We start from the raw sequence: 11,972 nt of genomic DNA on the forward strand, positions 1-11,972 counted from the left end.
GATATACATATATAGAAGACAGAAGAAGATTGATGAATGTGTGTTTGTATATTTGAAGTTTAAAAATACTAAACGCCCATATTTAGAAAATATTAAATCAGTATATCTGAGATAATATAACAGTTAGAGTCCTCAAATTTTGTCCGAACCACTTTAGAGTCAATATGATTATTTAGATTAAAAAGTAGGCGGACTAGCAGCAGAGGATCTAGAATCTTAGAATTTTGCACGAAGAACTTTAACAGCTATGTTAACATTTTGGGTTATAAATTGGCGGAATAACAATGAGGGGAACGGTACCTCCCATATTAATTAATTACAAAAATTCGTTTATATGGGAAACTAGTAGAACTAAATTCTTCACATTTTGCATGAAGAACTTTAATATTCATCGGAACATTTTGTAAAAAACAGGGCGGATTTTCTTCTGGGGGGCTTGGAGCCCCCATATAAATTAAATAGAAAAATTCGTATATCTGAGAAACTATTAGGGTTAGAATCTTCAAATTTTACATGAAGAACTTTGACACTCATATCAAAATTTAGAGAATCACGGGTGGACTTTCAATAGGGTGCTTGCCACCTACCATATGAATTAAATATAAAATTTGGTTTATCTGGGTAACTCATAAAAGAACTTTAATATTAATCTGAACATCTTGGAGAAAAAAAGGCGGACTTATGAATTAAATAAAAAAAATTGTATATCTGAGAAAATATAAGAGCTAGAATCTTAAAATTTTACATGAAGAACTTTGACATTCATGTGAACATTTAGACTTTCAATGGGGGGCAATACAATATTTCGTACTATTAGATTATACTACATATTAGATTATACAAGTTTTTCATAGATTACATTAAAATTGCGTGGCATCTCCCATGGGTAAAAATTGTATGTGTGGAAAACATGGTAGTAAGAATCTTCCAAATCTTTAAGTGGGTTTTTTATTCATATTGCTTTTTGGGTAGCAAAGCACATTGGGTATAGCTAGTATTTTATAAAGCGCAACTTTGTTCAAGCAAAACGCGCGCAAAAAATTTAAAAAGGGATAAAAAGGCGTAATTTTCTAACTGAAAATGGGTAAAAAAGCACTAACGTTTTTTAGTCAAATATTGTTTATTTTAATAAAAATTGCACATTATTTCGCTCATTTCCTACAAGACTCCAAAATTCGTTTTTTAGAACAGTGGGCTACAAAACATGCGTCATACTAAAGTCTTTCATTGTGTTTGACGAATATTAGACAAATAAGATTAGAAACATATTAACATCTACTATCTGAATCTGGTTTATTTAATCCTTAACTTGTTTAGAAGTTATTTTAAAAATATTGTCATTAAACATTCAAACTGACAGGCACACTACCAACTGACCTACTGATGTACCCACACCCAAATTGTAAAATTGTACAAAACTTATTATACTCTCCACCACCATCAGTGGTGATAGAGGGTATATATAACTTCGCCATTCCGTGTGTATCACCAAGAAATATTCATCTGAGACCCAACAACCCTTATGACGCTTATGCAATTCTGAGCCGATTTAGCTATGTCCGCCTGTCCGTCCGTCTGTCTGTGTAAAACACGTTCACGTTAAAACGAAGCAATAGAAATTCACGAAATTCACATTCTTTATTATCCGGTACAGTTTGGTATTGAAAATCAGCAAAATCGGTTCACGACCTAAAAAGTAATGAGTAAAAATTTCAGACTACCTCGAAAAAATTAACGTTTTTTTATTCATTTTATTTATTTATTTATAAGTTTATTTATGGAAAATGCAGTACAACAAGAAAACAGGTCTTATTTAAGAGTACTGTTTATATAAAGGCATACATATGTATATATTGTAGTACTAATATAAAATAATTATAACATAGCAAATAAAAAATAACATTAATGATTTAAAAATTATACAAAAAAAATCGTTAAGATTAAAACTAAATTCAAAATATAATGTTCATCAGTATTATGATACATAGTTATGACATAAGTGTGGAAATGGTACATTTGAACTGCTTTACATTGCTTATTATTTGAATATTAGGGGAAAGTTGGTTACATATATGAGCAATTATCAAAGTTTTTTAATTCCTTTGAAATTGAACTAAATTGTTAATAGTTAGTTAGTTAGTTAGTTAGTTAGTTAGTTTGTTGTTGTTAGTAGTTAGTTAGTAGTTAGTTAGTTAGTTAGTTAGTTAGTTAGTTAGTTAGTAGTTAGTTAGTTAGTTAGTTAGTTAGTTAGTTAGTTAGTTAGTTAGTTAGTTAGTAGTTAGTTAGTTCGTTAGTTAGTTAGTTAGTTAGTTAGTTAGTTAGTTAGTTAGTTAGTTAGTTAGTAGTTAGTTAGTTAGTTAGTTAGTTAGTTAGTTAGTTAGTTAGTTAGTTAGTTAGTTAGTTAGTTAGTTAGTTAGTTAGTTAGTTAGTTAGTTAGTTAGTTAGTTAGTTAGTTAGTTAGTTAGTTAGTTAGTTAGTTAGTTAGTAGTTAGTTAGTTAGTAGTTAGTTAGTTAGTTAGTTAGTTAGTTAGTTAGTTAGTTAGTTAGTTAGTTAGTTAGTTAGTTAGTTAGTAGTTAGTTAGTTAGTTAGTTAGTTAGTTAGTAGTTAGTTAGTTAGTTAGTTAGTTAGTTAGTTAGTTAGTTAGTTAGTTAGTTAGTTAGTTAGTTAGTTAGTTAGTTAGTTAGTTAGTTAGTTTGTTAGTTGGTTATTATATACACAAGACGTCCAGCCTAAAAATTACAAAATTCTAAAGCTCTAGGTCTTTATTTCTAAACGTAATCGGTTTTGAACGTTTACAAAATTAAAAAAAAGTGTGTCACTAACTAGTTTTTTCTTTTTATTTTATTGTCCATAGCTTTAAACTTTTGGACACTATTCGTTATAGTGCTAACTAAAGACACTTAGGAGCAGTGTGACCAGGTCTCAAAAAATGTTGCGGCTAAGTCCCATCCAAAAAATGCTAGAAAAAATGCTAAATTGATTTTAAAATGCCAAAAAAAATGCTAAAATTTTTTAAGTGTTTTTATGAACAATTCATATTAATTTGTAACTGAAATTCATTGCTATTTTTATAACAAGTAAGAAAGTATATTCTGCCGTGGTTGACCATATGAGTATAAAATTTGATTTATTTTTCGTAATAAAGCATTTATGTTGAATTGAACCTTGGTTCCGATATATTTAAACTAATTTTCTGAGAAAGGCTTTATACATTTGTATATGTATGGGGCTAGGTAAAATAAAGGACGGACTTTAACCATTTTTAAAAGGTTTTGTCATTGGATCAAAAAGCATACGTGCTTATTGTTTTGAAAATTTCAACCTCTACCAGACGGTCAGACTTACATGGCTTAATCGATTCAGAAAATGATTCTTAACCGATTAGTATACTCAAACGTAGTATAGTGGAGTAGGGTAAAAAATTAAGTTCCGTGGTATTAAGATAAACAGAAATGCTAAAAATTATTTCAAAATTTTTGTAAATTTAGCAATATGTAATGTCTCTAACTTTAAAATATTTCTGAATGCAAAAATTACATTAAAACTCTATTAATTACACTAGTTGCTCATGGTATAAAACCTATATGTGTTTTCGGAAGGAAAAGTATAATATTTCTAGTTTTACTTTTTTTATATAAACAATTTTGTTTGTCTTCCTCAAAACACTTTAAAAATGGTTTTCATGTCACAAAAATATTGAAAATTCCGTTGAATTAATTTTAAATCTCGGTGAATAGATGGCAGGTTTATAACTCATACTTCCAAGATTTTTTCGGAAAAATATATATGAGAATGTATGAAATGAATTGAGATATATATTCAAATCCGTAAGTTTGTAATTCTGGAATAAATTGTCAATAATATTTTCGAAATTTATGTATTTTTTTTAATTAAAAAAAAAAACGTGACAACAAAATTACTAAAAATTTGGTAAAAATAAAAAGAACAGAAAGTAGGATGAGAAAGTCTTAATTATATATTATTGATTTTTTTCAATACTTATTTTCAATAAATTAACAAGAACTCCTGAAGGATGATAAAAATGAAAACCTCTTTATTTCGTATAGGAAAAAATAAAATTTGTTAATTAACCGTCATACATAACCTTTTCCAAAATTATATGTTTCATTCCATGAGCAAACAAAAAGTATTAGTTTGTAAAATAGCTTACTGAACGTATTTGTAAAAATATATGAAATCTCTTGAATTATTTCTATCACCTTGAATTTAAAAAAGCATTGGTTTCCAGAAAAATATTTTAGAATACAACATTTTAAAGTATTCACTTGTATGGCGTAATTTTAAGTTATTTATCTTCATGATTTTTTTTGCATTATTTTGAATTACAGTGTAAATTATTACATTTCTCATATTTCTTGTTGCTTGTGTTTGGGTAGACATTTAATTCTGATTTTTTCCGGTTAAACCTATTTCCAATATAAATCTTTTTTGCAAAAATTTGTCTTTTATTGTTTATATACTAAAATTGCAAAAAAAAAAAGCTAAAAATGCTAAAAATATTTTATCAAAATGCTAAATAAAATGCCAAATGCTAAATTAAAATTTTACAGCTAAATCAAAATAAAAAATGCTAAATCTAGCTGCAAAAATGCCAAAATGGTCACACTGCTTAGGAGATAAACGGCTGTATTTATAAAAACTTATTTTAGGTTTATTAAACAATTTTAGGCAAAATTCAGGAAAATCGTATTTATAAACGTGAAATAGCTTAAAACACCTTCAATAAACCATTGACAATTAGAAGAATTTTATTGTAGGCTCGACCCTTCTTTAAGCCAACAATAAGTTGATTTTTAACAATTTTTTTCTCAGATAAAGATTTTTCCGGTAATTTTAGGTTGATTGCGAAAACTAATTATGGTTTCTTTTAAAATAAAATCTAAAAATTCTAATTTTAACGTTTACAAATTTGTAAATAAAATCCCAGAAAATTTTTAAACGATTATATTTTGAGGAAAAAACTCAAATCTAGGCATTATTGGATTAATGCATGAATATTTAACAATATTCCAATTGTCCAGCACTATTTTTAGGCAATTTGGAAATGCCCGTCTGTCAACCAAATGATGGACAAAATCATTTGATTTGGCTTTTTCAAAGTTTGTTGGTTAAATATAATGCCATAAAGTAATTAACCATGTAAATTATATTGATTAGTGTTATACTAATGCAAAATATATTCGCCGGCATTAAAATTAGTCAAATATCAAAGAAATTTATCAATATTTGCAAAAATTTATCAAAAATCACAAGGAAAATAAGTAAAAATAAGAAAATGTGTCATAGTGATGTATATTTTGTCGCAAAATATCCGTTATTCGGATACTTTTAATAATAATTAGAAATTATATGTTATATTTATACATCTGAACTAAATAGACATTTATTAAAGCCATATATATATATTTATTTTTCTTAAAAGTTTGTTTTTATTGTCAAAAATCTATTATAAACAAAAATATGAAATTAAGAAAACCGAATCAACGAATATTTTATCCTAATTGTACGCAACACTAACACATAAAATGACAGCCATATTGTACAGTGCTGCCAACTTAAACATAAATCAGCACAATAGTTAATATACGTTTATTATTTGTTTATGAATATCACAATTTTATGAATGGTTTTTAAGGCTAAAGTGTGCTTTAACTATTGAGTGCATTAAAAGCAAAATAAGATTTTTTTATAAATACAAGCGAAATTCTTTACAAGCTTATCCGTGTGATATCACTTTACGTATTAGAACTTGGATGTTGAAATTTGTCACCAGGTTTTTTCCAATTTTGATTTTTTAAAAATACAAAAATTGGGACAACAGTGGTTAGCTGATGTAATTATACACAGTATGGTATATATCTCGTTAATGTGCCCTGAATGGGAGATGGGTACGACAGCTAGAACAGTTGGTAAACTTGAACGTAAATTTTTTAAAATATCAGTTTTTAGCGCGGCACATTCGCACTTATATAGGAAATAATTTGAACTATTGCGTAAATTGAGTTTTTGTTATTTTGAAATATAAAATCGGAGGAGCATGCAAAAATATTCGAATGCAAAACTTTTATGAACTTTTTAAAAATTTTGCAAAATTTAATTTTTTTATTTTTGCGATTTTATATATCAAGCATCGACTTATACAAACATTTAATGAATAGACATGAAGACAAACACAATGGTTTGGGATCATAAATGTATTTAAAATGTCCTTGTAAGCTACAAAGACGTCACTTTTATCTAAACCAGGGATGGCAAATTTGGTACGATGGTACTTTTTTTGATACTATTTGATGTTCAAAAGTACCGTGATACTCCCGAGTCTTATTTGATACTCTCAGGGCCAATATCTCAACCTCCGGTTATCGTTTAACAGGTGGATATATTGCCGGTTAAAATAATTTTTGTATGTAAAATGTCAATTTATCGTTATGATAAAACATAATCAGACAATGAGAAAATGGGGGTCAAAGTATCTTTAAAAGTTCAAATTTGAAATTCTAAGACTGTTTTGAAATCTAGTTTTAAAAGACACTTTTTAGTTGTTTGTGCAAATAACCAATGCAGCTCATTTCGAATTTTTATCTTGAGTGACATTATATGAATATTAATCTAATTAAATTCCATTGTTAATATTATATGAGAAAATTACCAAAAACTTCAATTTTGAAAAAATATTTGACTTTAAAACTAATTATTTCCAAATGATAGAAGCTCGAAGGACTCAATTTCTATCTAATATAAAACGATATGTTTTGAAATTAAGAATTCAACCATAGATAAAAAGAGAAATTTTTGGTTTCATGTCATGGATGGTCTTATGTATGGTCTCATGTGTAGAATTTGATATGACTATTGATTTTTTAACAAAAGAACACCTATGTACATCGAATTTTAATTTAATAACACATATATATATATTAGGGTGGCCCCAAAATGGAAATTGCTGATGTTCCCACCGAAAATGAAAATTTAGGTTATTCTAAGATACCATTTCACAAAATTTTTGTCCTGACGCCAATATTTGGTGAGCTGGATCAAAGAATAAAAAGGTCCTTTTTAGGGTTTTTATGTTATTTTTTTCACATTTTTGACAAATAAACCATATGCAAATTTAGTATCATATGAAAGGTCCTTGGGAGACGATTTCAATGACATACACAAATTTGTATACAACACAAGAATGATTACAAATGTCGTAATTTTTCGGAAAAATTTTAAGTTTTTCATATTTTTACATAGAAATATATAATGTAATTAATTGAAATTGTTATATTATAAACCTCACCTCACCTAAATTTCATCAAAATGGTTTTTTCTGTTTTTCGAAATTCTTTATGTTTTGTATTTTATCTTAATATTTTAAACTCTATTTTGTCCCAGGTATTCTGTTAGCTATATTTATCTGACATACTTAATATGTACATCAGCATACGCGTAATTTCATTAGCTTTACAATGGTATATAACACTTTATGGTTTCATTCTATTATCAATCAAATTTTTCAGTTTAACTAACATAGTAACAGAATTTATCCTAAATATCTACTTATTTGTTACGCTTGCTTTGTAAATATAAAATAAATATAAATATTAGGCTTCACGCAATATTTTTGAAATTGTGATATCATACCTTTTATGACAGTTTTTGGAACAGCGCTAATATTGGCGTAATTATTTTGTTAAAATTTCAACTCCTTCATCTGCATATCTGCGGCCAAAATACCGATTTTGGGCGACATTTTTTTATAGACCGAAAACTGCTGTACATATTTCAAATCTGACTTTAGTATACTATTCTACAGGAAAATTTAAGATATGTATATAAACTGAACTTGACAGAATTTAGATGCACTATAAATGCATAAGAACAAAAGAAAAATTGCAATTTAAAAAAAAATCAAAACCTGATTTTATCATTCGTAAATATAATATTCAATGCCCTTAAAAAAATAGTGTTAACATTTTTAATTTATTGTAATCCTTTTAGGAGTTATGATGGTTATAATGTTAGCTTGTGGTTTAATAATTTCCCATCAAACAATGGTGCTTTTCATCATCATCTCCGAATTCAATAAAACTCCATCCAATTAATGTTCCATATATAACTTGTATAATGACAAATTTTGGGCCTTATAACTATCGTGGTTTTCGAAATATAGCGTTGTAAAGTTTAAAATCTGAAAATTTATAGTCTCATCACATCTGAAGGGTAAATGATAAAATTTTGTTGTTGTTTTGTTTTTGCACCATTTGTCTCAGCAAAAAGCATACTTTGATTATGCACAAAGAAAAATTTTTTTGAAATATTTTTTGAAAAAAGTGCATCTTTGGATATTAAAGCATGATTTCCTATAAATTCTACAGTTTCCGCTCTGTAATAAATGTCGCTCAAAATCAGTGGTTTCCGCCTCAGATATTCAGAGGAAGGAGTTGGAATTTTGAAAAAATTATTACAGTATAGTAATCACTGATACAAAAACCTTCTAAAAAGTTGTGGTATCACAAAAACGGGAAACATTTTATTTTTTGAAACGAAGCCTAATAAATATAAATAAATAAGTTGAATTTCTAAATTCATTCTTGAGTAGGTCCAAATGTGGCATGAATTTCTTTAAGACAGGATTTATTAAAATATAACAAATTGTATCATGACTGATTTTAATATACATATTTACGAAGTACAATATCGGGGTAATATTTTTATGGTAGCTATATGATACCATGAACATTGAAGTTCATCAAAGTATATCTAAAAGGTTAACATTGAGGGACGGACAAAGATTCATTATATCAATATATGTATATTAGGGTGATCGATTCAGTTTTTCAATCGGTCTGATTTACCAGTGTCGGTTTTTTCTAAATGTTGATTCTTTCGAATATCGAATAACCCGGTTTTTTAACCTTTAAAAAGCCGGTTTCGAATACTTTTATTTGCTTTGTATTCAAAGATTACTACAATTAAATTTTGAAATAAATAATAATACAGCCTGTCTAAATTTCAAAATATTCGAGTCAAGAAACTAGAGTATATTTTTCTAAAGCACCTTTGGTTAAACTTTTTTGATTTTCCTAATTAATTAAAAAAATTGATTTGTAAAATTGATTGGAATAACTGTTGGATAAAATTTAATCAATCTTAAGATTATATTCCAATTACAATAATTAATTTGTCGCTAAAATATTATAGCAGTGTTGGAATGCCTATGAAATTTTACTAATCAGGGACTTTAGAATAAACTAGGATTATGATTCTTCCCAATTTTTTACATTAAAGATATAATGTTTATTTTAAAAAATCAGTTCGGGTCATAATTTTTTTTTTCAAATTAAACTGAATTTGAAAAATATCAACCGGTTTTTTTCAAATGTCAACTATTCGAACTACTCGAAAACCGGTTTTTGAAAAATGTCAAATAATCGATCACCCTACGGTATATATAATACCCTTTCTACTTCTGTTGTTGATTATTTAAAAATGTCTAAATATGTGAAGGTGTATTTAAAAAATTAACAACTTTCAGCAAAAAAAAAATATTTTAGTACTCTAAGATCCAAAAAAGTACCCTCTGAAATATTTTTTGATACTGAAACAAAATCTCATTTTCCATCCCTGATCTAAACACATTTTGCCAAGGCACATCATGGATGATGCTCAAAATTCGTCAAAATTATCATCATTTGCAAGTTTTCTTAATACTTTAATGTAAAACTGGGGAGCATCAAAAAGTTTAATAATTGTAGTTTTTGTGGGCCAAATCACTCTATAAATATTTAATTCCTTCAAACTATAATTTTTTAATTGCATTTGCTCGTAGAATTCAGATATGAACAGTTTTTTTTTTTCTTAAATTTTACTAATTCGCGATTTTTCAAAAACTATAAGCAACAAGTTAAAAAATTACAGAAATGAAATTTCTTACTGTGTATTTTTAAAATAAATCTTTTGGTATGTATTTAATGCTAAATTTGAATTATTTTTACAATTATGTGAATTTTTTTTATATATTACATATATAAATATTATTTTAAAGAATTTTTTTAAGTATTTAAGTGAAAACCGCTATAATTTTGCGCCCCTCGATCAAAATGATTAACGCGAACGGATTCATCACGTATTAGGATCTGTTTATATTCACATAAAATATTTTGAATGTGCCATCAAAAAAATTTTTTGATTTTTTTTTAACTCTAAAATTAAAAAACTTTGATAATTGCTCATATATTTATATATGGTTAATATCGCATATGGTTAATTTTGTTACCTCTATTTGATCTTAAGAATTGTAACCTTTTATGAAGGTATTCAGGTTGTTTTGTATATAATTATTTGTGTAAGAAGATACTCTATGAACATCCTCAATAGTTACGTTTAAGAACTCGAAACAACGTGAATTGGCAATATATGTTGAAGTGTAAAAATTAATATTTGGGGTAGGCATTGGCATATTAGAAAAAAGTATATTTAATTCATTGACATCAATGTTATTATCCGCTTGAACAATCCTTATTAATAACATCCATACTTTTTATTTCTCTCCATTTACTTTGTGAGGATACAGCAGATTTAAATGTTTCTTCATAAAATTTGCATTTTGTAAATCTCATTTTTGAATTAACTTTTCCTTACAATTTTTAAAAAAAGTTCAAGTTCAGCGGTTCTGAATTTTTTCCAGCGCTCATAAGCTATGTTTCTCTCGTTAATTAGGAGAACCATAGTTGAACTGTCAGTTCAACTATTTTCGTATTCACCGCATTTTTACTTCATGGACTAGGCTTTCCAATGACTCGACTCTTTCCGTTATGTTATTTAAATCGATCTTAGTTATAATTAGTCTTTTATTTATTTCATTTAGTAGTCGGTCCTCGCATTCATGAAACATATTCTGAATCATAGGTTGTAATTGAAATATGTGCGTTTAGGTGATTTTTGGAACTGGACCTTATATGGGAGCTATGACCAATTGTGGACCGACTGAAATCTACTTTAGTAGTATGATTTCTATTCATTTTATATTTGTATGTACAAAATTTTGTGTTGATACCGATATATTTCAGGGAGTTATTAACGATAAACTAATTTCCGGGAATATACACCTTTGTATGGGGGTTATGGGAAATATTGGATCAATTGTTATGAGTTTGAACATACTAGCACAAAATAATAATGTGTGACAAAATTCATCGAAATTTCTTTGATAGTTTCTGAGAAAACTACTTAAGAATTGAGGAAAAACTTTATTTTTTTCGAGGTAGTCTGAAATCTTTACTCATAACTTTTTACCTCGTAGACCGATTTTACTGATTTTCAATACCAAACTGTACCCGATACTAAAGAATGTTTTGGGTGAATTTCTATTGCTTCGTTTTAACGTGTTTTACACAGACAGACAGACGGACATAGCAAAATCGACTCAGAATTGCATAAGAGTCATAAGGATTGTTGGGTCTCAGATGAATATTTTTTGGTGTTACACACGGAATGACAAAGTTCTATCACCACTGATGGTGGTGGAGGGTATAATAAGTTTTGTAGAATTTTATAATTTGTGTGTGGGTACATCAGTAGGCCAGTTGGTAGTGTGCCTGTCAGTTTGAATGTTTAATGACAATATTTTTAAAATAACTTTGAAACATTAGTTTTAGTTTTTACGTTACTAAAAATCTAACTCACACAGATGAAAGACTTTAGTATGACGCATGTTTTGTAGCCCACTGTTCTAAAAAACGAGTTTTGGAGTCTTGTAGGATATGAGCGAAATAATGAGCAATTTTTATTAAAATAAACAATATTTGACTAAAGAAACGTTTGTGCTTTTTTACCCATTTTCAGTTAGAAAATTACGTTTTTTTACCTCTTTTTAACTTTTTTTGCTTGACCAATGTTGGCAACACTGGCTTCAAGTGTGTATTTTTCAGGCGCTTTTGATGCGCTTTATAAAATACTAGCT

The sequence above is a fragment of the Lucilia sericata genome, unplaced genomic scaffold (genome assembly GCF_015586225.1).
Source record: "Lucilia sericata isolate MDLA Ls3-8-SP2 unplaced genomic scaffold, ASM1558622v1 Contig000436F_arrow, whole genome shotgun sequence".
NCBI classification, from domain to species: domain Eukaryota; kingdom Metazoa; phylum Arthropoda; class Insecta; order Diptera; family Calliphoridae; genus Lucilia; species Lucilia sericata.